This window comes from Gopherus evgoodei, chromosome 1 (assembly GCF_007399415.2).
Source record: "Gopherus evgoodei ecotype Sinaloan lineage chromosome 1, rGopEvg1_v1.p, whole genome shotgun sequence".
In the NCBI taxonomy this organism is placed as follows: Eukaryota; Metazoa; Chordata; order Testudines; family Testudinidae; genus Gopherus; species Gopherus evgoodei.
In genome coordinates, this window is record NC_044322.1 from 299,472,064 (window position 1) to 299,488,382 (window position 16,319).

The 16,319-nt window shown below is 39.5% G+C and overlaps 1 protein-coding gene across 4 annotated transcripts in view; it reads right to left on the reverse strand.

Moving 5' to 3' along the window:
• The window catches only part of CNOT2 (CCR4-NOT transcription complex subunit 2), a 151,305-nt gene extending 136,386 nt beyond the window's left edge, over positions 1–14,919 (reverse strand). For 2 of the 4 annotated variants that reach the window (XM_030548749.1, XM_030548748.1), the window contains exon 1: positions 14,822–14,919. The gene's annotated coding sequence lies outside the window, so the exon portion shown is untranslated. The remainder of the gene's footprint in view (positions 1–14,821) is intronic. The other 2 variants (XM_030548747.1, XM_030548744.1) reach the window with 2 other exon arrangements.
• Positions 14,920–16,319: the final 1,400 nt, after the last annotated feature.

The window sequence follows — 16,319 nt, forward strand, 5'->3', positions numbered from 1 at the left end:
TGAATATGTTCCATCCTAGGGTAGCTGCAGCTGAAGATGAGTCCTGAAATTGTTCCTCCCATCCGCCAATTCCCACTGTAGTGCTGGTCACCAGAACTGAGAGCATGGAACCTAATTCTCCTGTGCTTCCCCTTGCTGGTACCCAGGCAGTATGGAAGAAGCATCTTGATTTGAATGCACAGGAGTGAGGAACCAGCATCAGGAGCAGAGTGGGACAGGAGCTGTGGAAGGGGAAAAATAGAAGCAAAAGGACGGAAAGATGAACAGGGGCAAGGATCTAGGGGAAATAGGAGTAAAAGGGGACAGGGACAAAAGAATCTAACCACTAGAGACAACTCCCTTCCTGAACCTATTATTCTTAGATCTCAACATTCCTTTGCTGTCTAGCAAGCAGCTGTGAAACCTGGCAAAGTGTGTCTCCATCCTCCTCTAGTGGGCAGGTCTACAAAATAGCCTTCTAATACTAACAGTTACTCCATCCACTCCAGTGGTAGAGGACTGTATTGTAGATCTAAAGGTGCCAACCCCACTGATGATCCATTCAGGGGAGAGGGGAATGCGAATATAGTTGCACATGATAGAATTTCTGTATTTTCAAAGTTAAAGGTTTTTTAAAACGTAGGAAATTACACTCCAAAAACTAAGTTAAAAGCATGTTAATGTTGCAAAGTCAAACACTAAAAAATGCTGAACATTCAACTTCAACTGTGGGCAAGGGGAGCTCTGCTCTGAATATAAAGTGTTGTAAAACACTAAGTAAGGCTTCTCAAATACAGCACACGAAGTTTAGTTGACACGTTGGGCTTTAATCTCTACTCTTCACTTTCCCATCTGTAGAACGGGGATGATACCTTACAGAGGTGTTATGAAAATACATCTTTACAAGATTAATGAATTTAAGATGTTACTGAGAACATCCTAGAAAACCTCATGAGGAAATTATTAAATTTTGCAATCAATGCAGGCTTTGGATGTTGTGCAGTCAATAATGCATGGGGCTATACATCACACCATGAAGATAAAAGAAATATTGAATAACTACCTATTCAATGAACAGGATCCATCCCATGCACTGAATGAAACAAGGTCGTACGAAAAAAATAGCATACAATCATGTAAGTAGACACTATATCATAGAGCATATACAAAAGAGGGCTGAAATTAAGGTTTCATGGGAAATATTAATTCTGGCATTTCCTAACTTTTAGTGCTTTGTCTCTGTAATATTAATGTTCTTTTAACAGTTTTTTTTTAAATTAATAGAATATAAACATCTACATGTTTATAAACTGGCTTTTCCACTCCTGAGCTAAAGGGTGGCAGTTTAATGACCAGAGGGAAGTGTGGGAAGGGGTATGGAATGGGAGCACAGAGAGAGAGAGAGGAACAAGAGAGACATGGAAAGATAGCAGAAAGCAATGATTTCCAATTCTGGAAAGCAGGGCTCTGAGTAAAGACACCAGACACTGGCATGGAGCAGGTGAGAGGGACAAACGAGTAAAAAAGGTACAAGAGAAGCCAGAAGATTATAGAAGGGGCACAGAACCGGGGTACAGGAAACCTGAGGAGGCAGGAAAATGCAGACTGGATAAGAAGTTTTGCATCTGGATAAAGACCACTTTGTCTTCTCTACCATTCACTACGCACAATATCCAACACAGTTGAAGTCCCAGCATCATATGCATTCACGACCTATGCACTTACTAATATCTGGAATAGAGTCCTGCTCTGGTAGGCCTCATTAGATCTGCTGGAGCACAGTTCCCCTCCTGAAGATCTTATACACCAACACAACTTAAAATCTGGCAAATCTTTTAAAATTAAAAATATTTCTTAACAAAAACTCTAGAAATTAAGGTTGCAAGTATGCTTCAGAGTCCAACACAACCAAAATAGTTACGCTTTTTTAAATGGAAATTGTTATTAAAAAAATTAGGAAGGATTTAAATGAATTGTTAATGGATAGTGAATGCTGAAGACCCATGTAGCCACTATCAGTGGCCACTCAAATTTAATATTACCTCCTCTTAAAATTTGTATACTTATGTAAAAGTCAAAACAAGTTACTAGGAGATCATAAAGTCACATTTCTTATCCAAGGGACCTATTTCCAATAATATCCTAGTAATTTGTCATTTTCATCTTTGCAAATTTTATGGAGACAATGTTAAATTTGAGTAGGCAATGTAGGTCAGATTGTTAGTGAGAGGTAGAAGTACATGGCAGTGAGGAACTAGCTGGATCTCCACATTAAAAGCATTCTCCTATGAAATCCACCCTAACAGCAGCAAATGGAAGACATTAGGTGCACTCTGAAACGTGATTCATTATCTCACTCAGATATAAGGGTAGTGAGAATGGGTCTCCAGAGCGAGAGGACCAAAAGACCAGTCTGAAAGTAGTAATATCCAAGTCTGAGAAAAAGACTTCAAACAAACATTGTTATTGTTAATAAGTCAAACTACATGAAGGTAGTAATTTTTTACTCTATACAACATATGAATTGTGTTCTAGAACTATGTGTGTGTGTTATATCTGTCCATACTTAGCAATACTAAAGAAGAAAGTTTTAAAATGGTATTTTTTAAAATACTCATAATGGGTCTATTTGTTTGCAAGACAAAAGCTAAGCTCGTTTCAATTTTATTTGTAATCCTTTTGTCTCTTGTGTACTGTGTAAAATGTGTTTGTTTGTTTTCCTCCCTCCCCAATTTAAAAATATTTATGTCCTAGTAATTACTCGAGATAATATGTTCCCAACCAAAAGAACTATGACAAAATATAATCATGTGACTACTTTATGACTGAAAAAAAATGGACATTTAACAATATAATTCATAAAACACACACTCACACGTATAACACAAAATCTGAATGATGATTTAATAATTCTATTAAATGTAGTTAGTGGACATAAAAATAACTGCTTTCCATAAAAGTGAAAGAAAAAAAAATTAAGATCTTGGTAATGGGTACCATCAGTAGTCATATTTTTCTTTACTTGTATGTAAAAATTAAAGATTAAAAATTATGCTGATTACATTTAGTTATCCTTGTATTAATATATTTCAACTAAAAAAAAGTGTCTCCATTGAATAGGTGAAGTAATACAACACACGTGACTACATTCCTTAGCTGTTCATTTCTAGGACTTTGCACTTGCAATTTTTTTGAAGCATAAATTATTCAACATAATAATACATTTTCTGGGTGTTAACTTGACTCCAGTTACACATGTGTTCAACTTTCCTCAGTAATATTTTGTTTACTAATAAATTAATAGGTTGTGTTTCACAAGACTCTCTCAATAGCCCAATGTTGCTACCACCAATGCTAGAGATAAAGAGTGTGCCTTAGTTGCCAACGCTTCAATCACTGTTACACAGTCCTGCTCAAGCAGGTCAAGATAACCTTATCTACACTAGAATTTACTCCAGCAGATAGAGCTGCACGAACGGTAGCCACAGCGGTAAAAGCTTAAGAAAAGATCTAATGAAGATAAGACATAAAAGGCATATTGTTGTAATTCAATATAACTGCTTCATTGTATTTTTACACCCAAAAAATACCTTGATCTATTAATGTTATATCTGTGCTGAGTTGTTTATATTATGCACTCCTTAAAAAGGTGAAGTAACAACAAAATCTGGCAAAGATACAGATGCACTTTTACCATCAAAGCATCTTCAAAATTTCATTTTTCCTATCAAAATGCAATATTAACAGACACTCTAGGGACTGCTAGAAAGATCCCGACTATTTCAATTGCCTGGCTAGTACAATCACCAATAAAACATCTAAGAAATCCCTTATATATCTGAAGATATAACAGTACAAAAAAGCTTCACTGACTGTTTTTATAAATCTTTCTTCATGACTACAGGTTTGTTTTCTAATTCATTTTGCTTTAAGATGCATTGACCTGCAAACTTCTTCAGGACAAATGGCATTAATATATATAAAAAAATAATTCAGTGTTCGAGAAAAAGCAAGAAAAGTCAAAATATACAAAAATGATTTTAAAATTAATCTTGAAAACATACATATAATGAAGCATTTATGCCCTATTAAACATTAGTTCACACTTGTTTTTATAAGGATAGTGGAAGAAACAGAGATTAGAGAGAGGCTAAAATAGAGGAGACACTCTTCTTAGTATTTAAGAGTACTCCAGATCTTTGAGACCAGCTGCAACTGCACAACAGGGGAGCAAAGTCTATGTCTACACTGCACAGTTCAACTAGGTGATTGGCATCTGAATCTGGACACCTGGATTAGCCTAGCCCAGTGTCTGTATGATTAGTGTGTATCAACTGCAAATCCTGCTCCTTGTTACTGCTCCTCACTGTTTCTGCATTCACCTGTGAGCATGTCTGGGGCATGTCCATGGTTCTTTCTGCTGAGACACTAGAATTCCAGAGATCCTCACTGTAAAGTGGGCAAACTGCAGCCCAAATTAACGTGGAGAATGATTCTAATCCACAACCTGAACCAGGTAACCTAGCCTGGTTTTAAAACAAACTCCAAACTCAGGTCAGGGGTTTGTCTTTGTGTATGGTGGAGATAGGGAAGAGGTTGGGGATGTTAAGGCTAAAATCCATGTAAGGAGCCCAGGTTAACTGGCAGTGCAGACACGCCCTATGGGTATGTCTATACTGCAATTAAACATCCACAGTTGGCCCATGTCAGCTGATCTGGGTTTGCAAGTCTCACGCTGAGAGGCTATAAAACTGCAGCGTAGACATCCGGGCTCTGGGACCCTTCCCCTACATGGCTCCAGCTCAAGCCTGGACATCTACACAGCAATTTAATAGCCCTGCAGCCCAAGACCCAAAAGCCCATGTCAGCTGACAGGGGCCAGCTGTGGATGTTTAACAACAGTGCAGACAGGAGCACTGTATATTCTAAACACTACTCTTTTCATACTGCAAAGTCAAAGTTACACTGCTCCAACCCTCAAGTTATTTTGTTTGTTTTATTTTGACTCTGTGATCCCATAAATGAGATATATGATGCACTCCATCACTTAATACAGCGATAAACTGCTAAATCCTTAGGTTAATTCAGTGGCGCCTGCCGGGGCATTTATGTGCGCCCGCCTAGTGCCCAGCATGGGAGAGAAGCCGCAGCCCCACACCTGACAGGGACAGAGAACTCCTGCAGGCGCCGGCGTTCTCTGTCACTGGCAGGCATGGGGCTGCAGACGCAGGTGTTTTCTGTCCCCAGCAGGCATGAGGCCTGCCTTATGCCCAGCAGGGGAGAGAAGTTGGGGCATCGCACCTGCTGGGGACAGAGTACTCCAGAGCTGCAGGCGCAGGCGTTCTCTGTTCCCAACAGGCGCAGGGCCGCAGCTTCTCAGGGCTGCAGGCGCTGTGTTTTTGGTTCCCGGCAGGTGCAGGGCCGTGGCTTAAGCCGGAGAGAAGTTGCAGCCCCGCACTTGCCAGGGACAGAGAACTCCAGGACTGCAGGCTTCATTCTATGTTAAAGTAAGAATAATAAATATATTTGGACCAGCAGTTTAACAATGTTTTACTTTTTTTAAATAAATAAGATGAAAACTGTTTATGATATTTATTTTGTAAAAAACTCTTTAATTTTTCTTACAGGTAGTTAAGAGCAAATTCACATGGTAGGGTGAAAGAGTAATTACTGAATAATTTAATTAATACCTTTTACATGTAAAATTACCATTTGTATCTTATGGATTCATATATTATGCCATATTAAATATGATGTTCTTTGTATTATTTAATGTACAAATACAAACTAAGCCTTAAAAAATTGTTGGTGCCCGCCACACTTCTGAAAACATGAATGTTCTACTGGCCACAGAAAGGTTGGAGACCACTGGGTTAATTCATAACTTATAATTGAGCAGTAACACACAAAGCAAGTAATTGGAAATATCATGTCAAAGATATTCTCAGAGTGCCAGTAAGAGCACTGCTATAAGCACAGAAAAGCCAAAAGTCTTAAGTATAATTTGGCCAAGAATATTCCCTGAAGCTGGGTTTAAAATATACAAAACTTTTATATTAAACAACTCTGGTTTGCTAAGCCATAACAGGAAAGTTATACTTATCAAATTACTCTCCTTCTCCCCTCATCTACAACATATACCCTACACCTGCAAAACTATTATATAGAAATGTCAAGGAATTTATTTTTATTATACAGCTCATCTTCTGTCTTATGTCTACCATACCTGTAGTGCACATACCTGTAAAAAGAAATACACTATTTTTTAAACTGCATGAGCAGTTCCAAATGTGCAACACAATACTTTCAAACTGTTGGTCTTTTTAGACTTTCCAAGAATGTTACTGCAGAATTTTGAAGATGGAAATAGCAACTCATCTAATAGTATAGATAAAGCATTCGGTATTTATAAAATGCAGTTTATATTTGTTAATAGAGGAAATAATTACAAACACATCCTACGCTATATTTTTAATTGTATGCTTCCTAGCACAGGGAGCAATACAAGAAGAAAATCAGCAACAATAAATTACAGAACACAGACTATATAGTCAACTATTACTTTAGAAGAACATTCTAGAAAATTAAGTGTTGCACTGGATATGTTGCAAAGCCAAGGACAGTTACACTGATGTATGCAAAGCACAGTTGCCCAAGGTTATTAATGGAGATTTTCACCTTCCTCTTCAACATCTGGAAGAGGATACTGATAAAAATAGCATACTAGATTAAGATTAGAGTTGGGTTTCTACCCAGGTCCCTCATACTAGAATGTTTGAGAGATTTCAGCATTGGAATATCCTATTCTAACAGACAAGATTCTGAAGTTTCCAGAAGCCATTAAGAATAGTTTCCTTCTGATACATGTAATTAACAAAGTTGTTTTGGTTTCACAAAGAGTTAGTTTGAGTCTTTTCTAAAATGATTGCTCCGTCTTCTAGCTCAGCATTACACTGTTCACACTGCAGTGTGAACCTAACAAGCAATTCCAGGAAAAGGTTGAATTCTGCACTCCCTTGCCATCTAATATTTTCTCTGTTCTTTGAATTTTTACCCAATTTAAAACCACCCCAGCTAATTTCAAGCTTGTGTGTCATGGCAGGAAGAAATGGCAAAACTCTCATATGAATCCATCAACATTACTCCTATATTTGTTACAGATGGATTAGACACACAACACTCAATACCTTCACAGCAAGTTAAATAGTCCATGAAACAGATTCTGCTTTTAGCAGAGATTCTAGCACCTGTATGCTTCAGAACGTGCAGCCTGGGTAATTCACCGCAAACTCTTTGCCAAGGATGGCTACTGTGTGACCTGTGGAATAAGCTCAACCACTGAGCTCTATAAGAGACACACATAGCTTTTACTATACTTAAAAAAAACCAAAACATCTCCCTCCCACACATTCAGCAGCTACAGAGCCCAGCAAACACTGTTCCACTTTAAGCCCAGCAGGTACTGGGTTGGCTCAAAATAGAGCACTACATGCTGGGAAATATACGCACTGACTATGTCTCAATAATTAAGATGGAAATGTCCTCAGTGAGTCATTTCATGCAAGAGTGCCAGCTGGGTCAAAATTTGGGCATCCCTGTTCTCAAGACACATGTTGTTATAAAAATTAATTAAGGCTAGCAAAAAAATGAGTTCCTAAAGATGAGCTTTTAGGTTTTGATTTGAATGGGAGCTGCTGGAATCAGTGAAAGTCAAGTTAGGCTCCTAAATAAGTGACCGTAGGCACTTTTTTTTTTTAAATCTTGACCAGTAAAAATAACTTGTGAATATACAAACTGCTATAAAAATATTACCTACCATTCATATCTATTATTAAACTATATTTTTCTATTAAAATTTTATTACTGGATGTAAAGACATCAGATCTTGCATGTGACTAGGCCAAAAAATAAATATGGTGATGCATCTGGAATTCTTCATAAACATTGAAAAGCTTCACTATCATTAAAAGTATATGAATTTTTTAAAGAAAATAATATAAAGATGAAGAAAACACAACACAGCTAGATAGTTTAACTGATGTCTTAAGTGTTACAAATTACAGATGAACTGAAAAACAAAATGGGATTAAGCACAGGTATGCATGCTGAATCCTCACACTAACTAGGATGTGGATGCACTCAGAAGAGCATTAAATTTTAACCAACCTTTTTAAAAACTATTTTGCCCATTCAAGTAATTTTTAATATTTTCTGGTTCACTTAAGGAAGACAAGAATTTATCATACATTTGAAATAGCCTTTCAACCCATGAAACGAGTTTAGTACGTGCCAGAATAGTGTGTTCTGGGATACGTTAAGTGAAGTGCCAGGATAATTTCCTAGAGGGAACAAAAAGAACATTTAAAAAAATTAAAATTCAAGTTCTCTGCCAACAACCTCCACATCATAACAGAGGATTTGCATAAAAACTGCTTACTTCAGTTTTCATTTTTACCTTTAACAAATAAAATATGAAAGTTTAATCTGATGCATGGTGGTTAAAACTTAATCAGCCACATTTGGGAAAGTATACTTCTCAGAAGCCGGAGCGTACAAAGTGAACTTACTTTATAAAGTAAAACACATTACAATTCCAATATAAGTAACTATTTTACTCTATGATCATAACTAAAATTACCTGGTGCTTATTCAAATACATTCATTATTCAGGCAAGTAAAAGGAATAAGGTGGTATTGTAAGATATGTTTAGAACAGTGGTTTTAAATCTTTTTTCATTTGTGGACCCCTAAAAAAATTTCAAATGGAGGTGCAGACCCCTTTGAAAACCTTAGGCACAGTCTGCGAACCCGCAGGGGTCCATGGACCAGAGACTGAAAACCACTAGTTTAGAAGCATTAATAATGAACTTTTCATTTCAGTATATGAATGAAACAGAATGGCAATGTATATAAAATAGTTTGTTTCAAGATATGGACAGTTAAACTCTGGATTTGTACGAAGTTTCTTTAGTAAACATTTTCCTAATACTGTTCAATTTGCACACATTGCCATTTCTTTATCTGTCAGATTTCTATCTTAGGGGTTTTATACTGCTGCCCATCCCCATCGCACCTGACTGCCTTCCACATAAAATCAATAGCAAAGTCCCTAGTGAGCTTTCAGCATCTATTTGTCACATAAAGCTGTTTATACTGTTCTCTTCTGACTCTAATGAAACAGTGTTTTCCTATTTTCAGTCTATACAATTTATATGAAGTGGAAGAACACTCTTTGTAACTATTTCTGGATGTGCATCTTTTACATTGTACTTGTAAAAAGTGTTCTCGCACAAATTAAGTGCTACCACACAATTAAAAAAATGAAAAGGAAAGTGCCAACCTTGTTCCTATTACTTTACTGACTATGGATCTTATTTGAATATGCACTTGCTAACTGGCCATTCTGTGGAATTACTTGAGAAAACATTTTTTACAACTACAACATAAACAGCTAGAAAGGAAGAAATTAGCTACAAGGATATATTTTCCATTTCATATAACATTAATTGTACGGACTGAAAAGGGGGAACACTAATTAATTAGAAGAACATTTTGAATAGCTGCATGTGACAAGCAGATGCAGAAATTTGACAAAGAAATGACATTATGCACAATTTGTACAGCATTAGGAAAACTTCTTTACCAAGGAATGACCTACAAATTCAGACTAACAGTCCATATCTTGAAATAAACTCAGTTGCTGTACATAATTAGTTATTCTATTTCAACCAGATACTTAAATGAAAAACTCCTTGTTAATGATTCCAAACAAATATGCATATTTATATTGCAACAGAAAGTGTTTTAGCAACACTACTACAAAACAACCAGGTGCAAACAGAACTGTTACCTACTGACAGTGTACAAGACAGTTTAAGTGCTAGTTTTCAACTGTTACCGATAATTGTAAATTATAAACTAATGAAATAATAGCACTATGCATTTTCTATAGAACTTTCCATCCATAAAGCTACGAAGATGGGTAAGTATTACCCCACTATTACGCATGGAAAACTGAGGTACAAATTAGTTAAGTGACTTACACAAGGTCACACAACAAGTCAGCAGATGGGTCAGTAATAGAGCTCAGGTTTTCTTACTCCTGTTCCCACATTCTGGACTACTGCTCAGGCAACCATATTAACGTGCAAAGTAATATTTTTCATTTCACTGATGCAACTTCAGCAAATATAAATCACCAGAAATTTGGGGTGCATTAAAAGAGCAAAGAAAAAAAACAAACAACCTCAAAATAAAAAACAAACGGAAATGAGAACCTGAAATGAATTTCAAATTAGTTACTCTTGGACTGTTAAGAGTAAATAAATCAGCAAAGGGAAGTGACTGAAAAGATCACAACGCTTAATTATTTTAAAAGTATTCTCAAATATCTTAGCCCCAAAATTTAATTTATAAATATAATCTGGTGGGCAATGCCCTATGGATTTTTCCATTTTTAAGTCTCCCAATCCGTGATTGTGAAATTAAACAACACACCCAATCAGATGGCAGAAGAGGTGAAGTTTAAGTAAAAATCTTGTTTTCAAAGAACCATTGATAAGTAATGAAAAAAACAACCAGAGAGCTAACTATACGCCATAGAAATAAGGGGGTGAGGGGAGGGAACAGAAGGGAAACATTTACAAAATGGAAAACAAAATGATAGGATCTTTGGGCCAGAGATCATCTTTTTGTTCTGTTTGTACAGTGCCAAGTAGTGGGGTCCTGGTCCATGACTTGAGCACATAGGTACTACCATAATACCAGCAACCACCACCACCACATCATTTTCTTTCATAGTTTTTTACCTCTTCGTTGTTTGTAATACCTTCTACAAACTTGAAAATAGTGTCCCTTTACTTATGCAGTTGTACTTTTTTTATTTTAAGAGTTGCAGGGTAGGATGTGTACACTCGGTAATGACATGTAATTTGCACATTGTTACAAGCAGCATAAAAGTCTTCAAGCTACCGCCTGATATTCTGTCATCGGTTCTCTCTCTCTACTAAGCTTGAGACAAGTGCCCATTAAAATTTTTCATGAGAGGCATAGCAGACAGGTCTTCACTAGAAACTTTTGCTGGTAACTTCTGTCAGTTGGGGGCATGATTTTTTAAGGCATTTCTGTACCAGCAAAAGCTTTATTTTTGATGCAGTTATACCAGCAGAAGGTGCCTTTTCCAGTGTAGGTTACTTCTTTCAGGGAATCTGTCTCAGCAAAAATAAGCTTTTGGTAGCTTAAGCTGCATCTACACGAGGAGGAAACAGCTATACCGACAAACTTTTCTAGTGTAAATTAGGCATCGTAAGCACTTTTGTCATTGACATTTTATTTTTAGAGGATACCACCTAGCCTCTTATCTGCCTAAGCCTAAAACCTGGCAACCTGTACATCCCTGTAATGCATTTTGGGACCCTTCTTTACAAAAAGATTATTAATTTTCTCTTAAATTCAAAAGATATTTTAAGTTGGATTTTACTTCAAAGGCATACAAACAAAATAGTACTTCTATTTCAGCAATACTGAATCTCAAAAATAGTTTACATACAAAATTAATTGTGACTATTAATTCAACATGACATCCAAAAAGCCACGTCTAACTTTCCCTTTTATATTCCCCACAGTAAAGGGTTATAAGCATTTTAAAATAATCTGTGCAATAATTTCACTTTTTAAAAAACGCAGATCTTTTAATGTTATAATAAAGCTCATTGATACTAACTCTGATCTATGTAGACAAGATTCTTTTTAAGTTTTCAGAAAGTCATCAATACATATTTAGATCTCAATCCTGCAAACACTTATGCAAATTCATAGACATAAATAAGTCAGAAAGGCTACTTGCACACTTGAAGTTAAGCACATGCATAAGCATTTGCAGGATCAGAGCTATCACTAACAGCCCAATATAGTGCCCTTGATTTTAGTCAGTCTTATTTATGGTATAACCTCTACCCAGGAAACTAGAACCAAAACAAGCTAGTCTGAGTCTCTGGATATAGTATATTTGAAACATCAGAAGAGTTTTCAACTACAAATGCATCTGTAAAATTTCATTGACCATTTTATCAAATTCCTAACACTATTTTAAAAATATATTAAGAGTCTGACGTAAGCTAATAAAGGCCAGAGGATTCAAGCTCAACTTAACTTCAAATTTCTTGGTTTTTGTCAATATGTATCAAACTGTGTGTTTTCTGCATTAATTATAAAAATGATTGACTAATCCTGTATTTCTGATGATAAACTGCTTGTCTGTTTGTTTCCCTCTTCTCCCCAACAAAATTCAGTTTTGGTTAGACTAGTACATACCACATCACTTGTATATGGGCTTAGGCTGCAACTCTTAACATTTCTCGCTGTCTAGACAAATGTTTGTTTTGTATATTTCTAAATGTGACAAGTGGTTTACCAACACTTAAAGAAAAAGTAGGAACTATCATATATTCTTTAATTACCATATAGATCTTCACAAACAAGTAATAGGTTGAATAACAGATTTATTTAAACAGCACTTTAAAACAAGAGGGATTCTGCAGTGCTTAAGGCCAAATTCTGTCCTTGAATACTATGCACAATTCCTATAGACTTCAGTGAGACTTGCACGTGCATTTCTGACAGAAAAATCTAACTACAACTAGTGTTGATCTAAAATGTCTGATGCAGGTTGCTTTCATTTTACCTTTAACAATACATTGTCAACTTAGTGACTGATAGCTACTACTTCAACCCTGAAGGCAGGTAAGTTGAAAAAAAGTTACAGAATTTTTGAACAGATAAAAGTTGAGTAATGTGAAAAGTATATTTTTCAAATACAAAAATACCTATAACGATTAAGACTATGATGATACAATGAACTCACATACAGAATATCCCGCACCATACAAACTGCGTAAAACTGAAGCCTACAAATTCAAGTTTCTGATTTCAGACCTAGTTTCTGATTTCAGATCTAATGTCAAGTACCTGCTTAAATGGCATACCTAATTCTTAACACGAGCTAGAGACAAAGGCCAAGATTTTCTAAAGTCAAGAGTGATTTCTGAGACCTTATTTTTTGTCTGCCCAATTGGAGACATCTTAATAGGCCATGTGTCCACTGGAATTCTCCACACAAACAGTTATGATGTTATAAAATAGTGCAGTCCTCAAGAATTGGATCAGGCATGCTTTGATCAAAAATAGACCACATTGAAAAATACTATCATAGAAAAAAAATCAAAGGACATTAGTGCTATGTAAATCCACCCTGAGGTCCAAATAAAGGAATCTTTGCAATGAAAACCTAAATAATTATATTTGAATATTCTGCTCTGCATATGTCTTAATAGTTTGAACTGCATCCATGTTTCCAGAAACCTAATGTCTACCGACTGACATGACAGTAAGTTTGATAAACTTTAAGCTCCCCTATTGCTGAGTTAAGCCCAGCAGCCACTCTTCCACCGGCTGTTACTGCTGTACAGGTCAATATGAATGTTTCATTCCTTCATGGACTTAATTCACTCCCCACCTAGGAATTAAATGGGAGATCTCTACATTTCATATATGAAATAAAAAGCCAATCGAACACCACAGTTTTAGCAGTAAGTTTCTCTAACAACATGGATTTTTTAAAAAGTAAATGCTGCTGATCCACAATGACATAATTATGTTGTGGGTTTTGGACAGAGTAGTACGAAATATCTAAACTAATGTTATGTGTAACTTGAATTATAATAACAGCTTAAGTAACAGATGCATCATTTTTTGGTTTGCAAATTTAAGAAATATGTGCACACAGCTACAATTGTAAACACAAGAATTAACTCTCCCTTACTGTATCTGCATGTTCCCATTAGCATTGGTTCACAGTGAAAGCTGCTTCAAAGCAGAAACACCAGCAGACACAGGAAGACAAGATATCATCAGACATAGAGACAGCACTCAGAGGAAGTGGTTCAGTTTGCTTCAAGTTTGTTTAACAAACATTTCTGAGGGAGGATCAGAACCTGTTCCAATATCATCTCAGTCTCCCTCAGAAAGGCTGTGGACAATACACCAAAAATAATTAACCCTATTTCACCCCCTCTCTTCATCTAGGGGACTCATGTAACAGGCCACAAGACCACACTGGAGAACAGCAAAACCCCAGCATCGCCTATAAGGAAAAGCCAGTAGCACCAGAGTCGATGGGTGGCAGATTTTGCTCCATCGGTTTCTTAACCTGGAGCCAAAAGGCAGAAGGGAGGGGGAACATTAACACCAACTTATCTTCACACACCTAAGCCAGCCGAACGTAGATAGGGCTGCAGAGTATCAGGAACCACAACTAGGCCAAGGGCTTGGGGGAAGAGACACTAGGACACAGGCGGGAGCGGGGAGAAGAGGAAGGGGGCGGACATCGCGGGTGGAAGGGGAGGCAGCGGCAAGGAGGAGGCAGCGGCGCAGCAGGAAGGGAAACCGGGGCTGTGTGAAGTGCCACAGGCGGCCGCAGAGGATGAAGAGGCCCCAGGGTGCGGACCCCAGGCTCTGCCGCCTCCCGCAGTGCCGGCCTTTCCCTCCCCGCAGAGCGGGCTCGGGCGCCGCCGCCGCGGCCGGAGATGGCGGAAGAGGCCGGGGCCGCTGCCTGGGCTGGGCCTAAGGGCTCCGCTCCCGACTCAGACGTTGCGCGTCCCCCCCCTCTCTCCCTCGGAGACAAAAGCAAACGGAAACCCGGCTGGCCGCGGCCGGGCCCAGGGAGCCCGGGGCCGGGCCCAGGCCGCCAGGGGCCCCACCGCCAGCGCCTGCGGGCTCGGTTGAGAGGCAGCGGGCAGAGCGCGCCGCGGGGAGGGGGCCAGAAAATAATGGGGGCCGAACTCACCGCATGAATTTTCTTGTCCCGAGGATCCAAGATGGCTGAGTATCCAGCACGGAGGATGCTGGGGGAGCGACCTTTACCCTCTGACCCGCCCGCCGCCGCCGCGACCCCGCCGCCGCCCGTCCTGGCAACCGGAACCAGGGCGAGACGGCGAGAGTGGTGCGAGCGGCTCGCTCGGCTCCCTCCGCCTCCCGGGGGAGGCTCGGCCCGCGATAGGAGCCGCCGCCGCCTGCTCCTTCCTTCCGCTCGGGCCAGCCCGGCTCCTGGGCCTCCCTCTCTCCGCGCTTAACCCCGGCGGGAGGCCAGGGCGCTGCTGGGGCAGGGCGCCGGGCCTGGGACAGGCAGCGGCCTGCCCCGGGCGAGAGAGCGGAGGGGAGCGGGAGCGGGAGCGGGAGCCCTGCCACACGCTCCCCCCTGGAGACAGCGGGGCCCTCGTTAGTGCTGTGAGCCCCTAACCTGAGGGGGCAGCAGCTCGCTCACACGCTGAACAGGAGGGGGCGGGTACTGGGTCTGATACCCTCATGGGGTGGGGGGAGCAGCTCCGTTAAACACCAGCTCCCTGGCAGAGAAGGTGGGGAATTAGAATTCATAGATTATAGGCCTGGAAGGGACCTCGAGAGGTCATTGAGTCCAGTCACCTGCCCTCATGGCAGGACCAAATACCATCTAGACCATCACTGATAGACATTTATCTAATCTACTCTTAAATGTCTCCAGAGATGGAGATTCCACAATCTCCCTAGGAAATTTATTCCAGTGTTTAACCATCCTGACAGTTAGGAACTTGTTCCTAATGTCCAGCCTAAACCTCCCTTGCTGCAGGATTGTTTCCCTTCCACCTACGTCCCCTCCACCTATGTCCCCTCCTCAGGGAGACGGGGACACAGAAGCTGTCTTACAGACACGCGCACATAGGAGACAATGGGTGAGGGCTCCTGCTCTACCTTAGAAAATTAGATGGACCCAGCTACATCACTCGAGGGTGTGAAAAATCCACGCCCTTGAGTGACAGCTAAGATGGTCTAAGTCCCTGTGTAGACAGCACTAAGGAGATAGAAGAATTTTTCTTTCCTCCTAGCTAGGGCCTCTCAGGGAGGTGGATTATCTGTGTCGATGGGAGAACCCCTTTTATCAGCATAGGAATGTCTACACTGAGGGCGTGTCTACACTACAAAATTAGGTCGACCTAACTTAGGGCTGCATACTGCAGTGACAGTAATTACATCACTTGTGCACATCTACACTTTGCTCCTTGTGTTGGCAGTGTGTGTCCTCACCAGGAGCACTTGTACAGATTGTACTGTCACTCTGGGGCATTGTGGGTCAGCTGAAAGCCAGTAAAGGTCAGTGTAAGCAACGCAGTGTGTACACGAACACTGCTTTGATATAGCTGCATCAGTATTGACTCTACACCTTACATGGAAGTAAGTTGCCATAGCAGGGCAGTTATGTCGGGGGGAGCAAGATTTTAGTGTAAACACAGTAACGTTGACATAAACTG